General features: G+C 37.6%; 1 protein-coding gene across 1 annotated transcript in view; it reads right to left on the reverse strand.

The window, feature by feature from the left end:
• C6 (complement C6) overlaps positions 1–5519 on the reverse strand; it is a 76818-nt gene extending 71299 nt beyond the window's left edge. Inside the window, exon 1 of the mRNA XM_052742809.1 lies at positions 5417–5519. The gene's annotated coding sequence lies outside the window, so the exon portion shown is untranslated. The remainder of the gene's footprint in view (positions 1–5416) is intronic.
• Between the last annotated feature and the right edge of the window lie 516 nt (positions 5520–6035).

Here is a 6035-nt window from a genome sequence, read left to right on the forward strand (position 1 = left end):
CTCTCCAAAGTACAGCACAGGAAGACTGAAAATACATTCTGACATTAAATAAAGCCATTTGTGTGCAAACTGTTTAGAAATATGGTATGAAGCACTTACATTTTACAAATAAAATAAGATTCCTGACCATCATATTTGAATTTGCTATTCTCATTGAGTGTTTTCTGCCCCTTTTACTATCACTATATTTTTCTTTTATACAGTCTGCTCTAATATGTACGTTATTTTTAAGTCAACTTAAAATAAATTTTAAGGCATTCGTTTAATGAACAAATTTACCATATTTTGATAGGATATAAGCAGTCCTAACAGGGAAGTTTGTAGTTCTAACTGCCTACATTAAAAAAAAATCAGAATGATCTCAAATAAAAAACCCCATGATGCAATTCAAGACACTGGGAAAACAAGAAAAAACAAACTTAAAATTAATTCTTGAAAGAATAGGTAAGATTGGCCAACTCCTAACCAAATTATACAAATAAAAGTGAGAAGATGCAAATGAATAAAATTGGAGATGAGAAGAGAGATATTATAATAAATGCTAAAGAAATTCAGAAAATCATGAGGGCATAACTTAAAAATTTATATTCCATGAGACTGGGAAATCTAAAAGAAATGGATAAATGTTAGATGCATGTGACCTGTCAAAGTTAAATCAAAATGAAATAAATAGTTTAAGTAGCCCTATAGCAATTAATGAGATTGAAGCAGAAATTCTAAAACCTCCACTATAAAAAGCCCAGGCCCACGGATCCAGTGCAGAATTCTACTAGACCCTCAAAGAAGAACAAGCACCAACGTTTCTCAGATTCTTCCACAAAATAGAAAAGGAAGAGATACATCCAAGCTTCTTTCTATCCTGATTCCAGTTTCAGGCAAAGACCACCAATACCACCACCACCAAAACCCAAGATTACAGACAAATCTCCCTGATGAACACAGAAGAAAAGAATCTCAATAAAATACTTTATCAGCCAAACTGAAGAGCACATCAAAATGATCATCCATCATAATCAAGTTGGCTTCATCTCAGTAAATGTACTCAAAGGTAGAAATCATACAATCATCTCTATAGATACAGAAAAGGCCATTGACAAAATTTAATATCCCTTCATGGTAAAAGTACTGTAGAAACCAGGGATGGAAGGAATATATCTCAACTTGTTAAAAGGTAGATGTTGTAAACCTGTAGCCATCATCATGTCAAATGAAGAAAAGCCTGAAAGCTGTCTCACATCAGAAACAAGACAAAGGTGCTCATTCTCACCACTCCTATTCAATATAATGCTTGATATCTTAGCTAGTCTGATATGACAAGAGAAAGAAATAAAAGGGTTATAAATAGGAAAGCCAGAAGTCAAAATATCCCCATTTAGAGATATCATGATTCTATACACAAGAGACTCCAAATACTCCAACAAAAGCCCTTATAGCTGATGAATGCTTACACCAAAGTGGCAGAGTAAAACATTAACATTAAATCTCGGTAGTTTCAATGTATGCCAATAAGAAACACAATGAGGCCAGGTGTGGTGGCCCATGCTTTTGATCTCAGCACTTGTGAGGCAGAAGCAGGAAGATCTCTGTGCTTGGGGATAACCTGGTTGGTCTACAGAGTGAGTTTCAGGACCACCAAAGCTACATAGAGAGACCACATCTCAAAAAAACCAAACCAAACCAAACCAAACCAAACCAAACCAAAAGACAGAAAGATACTAAGAAAGAAACCAGGGAAACAATCTCATTCACAATAGCCTCAAAAATAATTTTGGAATAAATCTTACCATGGAGTAAAATCTCTTTATCATGAACATATCCAAACACCGAAGAAAGAAAAAATTGAAGAGGACACTAGAAGATGGAAGGACCTCATATGGTCATGTATTGGTGGGATCGATATTGTAAAAATGTGTGTTCTACAATCTAGAGTCATCTGGGAAAAAGAAAAGAGAACCACACTTGAGGAAGATGCCTCCATCAGATTGGCCTGTTAGGGGTGAGGGTAGTTCTTGATTAATGATTGATGTGGGAGTGACCTCACTGGGGCAGTGTCATCCTCAAGCAAGTGATAAAAATGCAAGTTGACTAAGCCATGAGGAACAAGCCAGTAAGCAGCATTGCTCTTGGTCTCTGCTTCAGTTCCTGCCTACTGGTTGAGTTTCTTGCCTTGGGTTCCCTCAGTGATGACTATGACTGGGATCTTTGAGTAGAGTAAACATTTTCCTTCCCTCTCTAACCCCCAAAATGTGTGTTCTAACAAAAATAATCTACAAAGTGAATGCAGTATCAATCAAAATCCCAACTCAATTCTTCACAGAAATAGAAAAAAAAACTTCAATGTCATGTGGAGAAGTTTGGCCCTCAGTACACATCCTATGCACCAGCCAGGCCTGCTGAATCTGCTGGGCCACCATTTGGATGCACCAGGCTATTGGCATTGCTCTTTGTTGCCTGCCAGAACTGGATAGAAAGACCGCACATATAAGATATAGAAACATACAAAGAAATTTAAGACATTATAACCAGATAGAAAAACCTCTGCTGACATTAAAACAGACATACAATCCTGTTTTTGTTTGAAAAATATAAAATATCAATGAAAAGTGTGAAACTTAGGATATTTTCTACTTGTCTCCAGAGGACCACCCTCGATTCCTCTGTTTTACGAGTGTTCAGTAGAGAGAAAATTCTGCCATATATCTGCTTACATATATGTGTGCGTACATACGCACTGAACATGTCCAGCCAAAGAAGTCCTATGACACTGCTTAGTTTTCTTAAGACATAATACACTTGGAAGATCTTTCTGATTAATAGGGAAATACTTATATCATTCATTTTTGTTTGGTTTTCTGGAACTGTTAATTGAACATAGGGCTTCATGTATGTTAAACAAATGTTCTAGCACTGTATTATGCCTCCAGAGCTCCTTTTACTTGTTATTTAGAGACAAGGTCTCACTAAGTTACTCTTTCTAGCCTTAAACCCACTTAACTCTATAGCTAAGACTGGCCTTGAACTTAGGATCCTCTTGCCTTAGACTTCTTACAGTTAATACTTCTTATTACAAGCTTGGGCCACTATGCTGGACATTTCTTTTTGTTGTTGCTATTGGATGCATAGTTTTAACCCACATGGGTGCTCTAATTACACTGAACGTTATAGTCACTGTGGAGAGTCAGTGTAAGCAATTGACTTCGTAATTAGGCGTTAGTATACTTTAGATGTATATCCACAGAGACAGCAAGTATGTTCCTTGCAGCAGAACTGCTGTCAAGTTACTTTTAAATACACAGCTTTTAATCTTGCCCAATTATCCTACTGAATTATAGTTCTTTTAACTGTCTCAGAGGGTTAGTTTCTGATTATGTTTTAATGTAGTGAGCTTATATTTCTTAGTTGTGATAAAAGGATATGTCAAGAACAATACGACAGGGCTACTTATTTAATAAATCTTATTTTAAGCCAATAGAGAAGGGTGGATATTAGAATTGTTTCTCCAGAAATGAGGAGTTCCTGTTAAGAAGTTGCTAAACTCTTTTACCTTATCTCCAAGATTAGCTGAAAGGGCTGGAGTCAGCAACCAGACCCACTGGCCCATGCCAAATATTTGCCTCAATGTAAATGGATATCCAATGCTGCTAGGCAGTGAGCATGATACAAATAAACAGAATCCATTGTCACTGGCTGCAGAGGGTAGGCAGATGTTGAAGATCTTACTCACACTTTTGTTCAGACTCCTTTAATCCAACTCACAAACCGCTGTAGCCTTAGCGTATTTCAATAATAAAATGGGTCTCCTTTACAGACGCCTCTACTTGCCTTCTCACATTTCCTGTTTCCCCCCACCCCCACCCCAGCATCACAGAAGCACAGAGATGACAGGTAACAGAGAGACTCTGGGTGGTTATCAGAGTAAATGCTGCAAGTATAAAATAGTCAGTCTTTGCAGAGACATACGCCTTACAGAATTTTCCCATATATTAAAAAGAAAAAAACCCTTAACTCTCCTGTGTAACTAGCACGCAAAGGATTGAGATAAGAGGAACTGCACGGACGTTATCAGATCTGCTCTCAGCAAATGCTAATCTGCCTTGATTTATGGAAGTTTGAAATCATAGGTGGATTTTCATACCAATTATCGTCACAACTTCCAGGACAAGGTTCATATAAAATATTCTGACTTGTTATTTGATTCTAACTCTTCTGGGGGGAAATTTGGACAGCCATGAAAGAAGATGGTGGCAACAGAACTTATCTGATGAGCTGGTAGTAACACAGCTGGCTGGCAGCATCTCCTTTTATAACAGTTTTGTTTTGAGGAAACAATATTGGGGTTGGGGTGTCAATCAGTGGCACAGCATTTGACTACTTGCCTAGCATGCATGTGCAAGACCCTGGGTATGCTCCTCAAGCACTAGATAAATTAGAAATAAATACGATTTTATGTTTAAAGGACAATTCTCATCCCAACAAAAAGAACTATTTCTTTAATTTATTGTCATCACAGCTGAACATACACCAAATATTTCCATGTTTGTTGATTCTCAATTTCTTTAAATGCTTTAGGGTAGCTAATAGTCAATGCAAATATTTGACTCACTGGCACATATTTTTTATGGAAATATCAAATTAACAAATGCTCAGTAGGATTAGAGAGAGAGAGAGAGAGAGAGAGAGAGAGAGAGAGAGAGAGAGAGAGAGAGAGAGAATTGTTGAGAATAGTTGGGAAACTTCCACTCCAGGTCATGGTAGAAGAGCAGCTGTTCTGTAGTTTTCTGGTAATTGCTCTCCCCTCTTGACCTCTCCAAAAGTCAACAATCTGGCTGTACCAATGAAGATGACTTTGTGAACATTAGAGAATCCTGGTTAAGAAAGAAGTTCATCACACCCTGTCACCTTTGGTCACACTTTACTCACATGAACAACGTATCTGGAAGGCAGTTCAAGCAAATCTGACCTTGCAGATCTCAACAGATGCTATAGTTTAACCTCAACTGTGCTTTCCCCTTTTTCAATTGCTTGCAGACTTCTTGAATCTCTTATTTCTTGCATGTTTTCCTGTGTGTGCCCCAGAGGCTCAAAAAGAGACACTCACACTGCTGATTGTAGGCTGGGAGTCCAGACACATAGCTGACCTTGGCTGAAGGGTGTATTTGCTCTTCTTCTAATGTGGTTTGACTCATAAAGCGACTTAATCTCACATATCCCCAAAAAAGGACATTTCTTCAAAGTATATGAACCTTTGTTTCTTTTGAGATTTAAGTAAAGTAGTTATTTCTTGGATCAAAAGAAAGACAAAGAAATGGTGATAGTCTGAGGGATATGCTTTCACTCTTGACCTGGGATTTTCTTGGAAAACTGATCTACAATTTTGAAGTATTTAAATTGAAATAGAAGTGATTAGGTCACTTACCTTTAAATGGATTTGCTGTGTTCCGGAACCTAAGCTGTGAATGGCCGAGGAAGCAAAAGGAGCAGACGATGAGAAGGGGTTTGTGTGATGGTCCAGAAAGGCATTCTTTACTCTGCTGGGTAACAGCAGATAGTGCTGTCCTAGAGCCCTTACAGTGACTTAGACCATTGTCAAAATAAACACTGTGTTGAAACTCTGACTAATTTTTACTCCAATAAACAGAAACCCTGAAACTCTAAGCATAGCAAATTATACAAGGTCTTGAATGTTTCAGTGATTTCCACATTCAGGGTTGTTGCAATCACTCTTGCTGAGAAATCAGAAAGTAAGCATGGTCCTACGTGTTCTGTTGAGTGAGTGATTGCTCAAGGGATGGGGGTCGAATGCTTGTATGAAGCTGTGTGTACAATGAATATATGTACTCTGTAAGGCATATTTGGATATTTGCTACTGAAAAACAAACATACCCGGAAACTTACTTGCTGAGCTGTTTCAGTCAAATATAAGGTTTCAAGTGTTGACAGAGTCCAAAGAATCTAGATCATATAAAATGCCCTGTATTTTCATAATGTGGAAAGTTGTTGGCAACTGGTTAGTGACACAACCTATAATTTTAAAG

Source organism: Peromyscus californicus, unplaced genomic scaffold, assembly GCF_007827085.1.
Source record: "Peromyscus californicus insignis strain IS unplaced genomic scaffold, ASM782708v3 Scaffold_18__1_contigs__length_77618521, whole genome shotgun sequence".
Taxonomy (NCBI): Eukaryota; Metazoa; Chordata; class Mammalia; order Rodentia; family Cricetidae; genus Peromyscus; species Peromyscus californicus.